The following is a 347-nucleotide window of genomic DNA, read 5'->3' as shown; positions in this document are numbered from 1 at the left end:
TGTAAAACACATTAAAATCACAAATGGCCATCACATTCTGTGTGGGAGAACCACAACGTCCAATGTAGGCTCCTTTGTCGGTTCCAGATACACGTGCATCAACGTGAGTTCCATCAATAGCTCCTATACAATCCTAAATATCAAAATATTTCAATAATTAATGAATGAGAGTTTCAATATAAAAATGTTTCAATAGCTCTTATACAATGCTAAGTTAGTAATAAGACGTTTAAGATATACCTTGAAAAACGACATGTAACGATTGTCATTTGCAATTTGTGTAGGGATGGATTGAAGTGTGGGATCTTCAGGCTTAACTATCTTAGAAACTAAACTTACCAGTGCAT

Source organism: Phalaenopsis equestris, unplaced genomic scaffold (assembly GCF_001263595.1).
Source record: "Phalaenopsis equestris unplaced genomic scaffold, ASM126359v1 Scaffold000027, whole genome shotgun sequence".
Taxonomy (NCBI): domain Eukaryota; kingdom Viridiplantae; phylum Streptophyta; class Magnoliopsida; order Asparagales; family Orchidaceae; genus Phalaenopsis; species Phalaenopsis equestris.
This window is presented reverse-complemented; position numbering follows the sequence as displayed.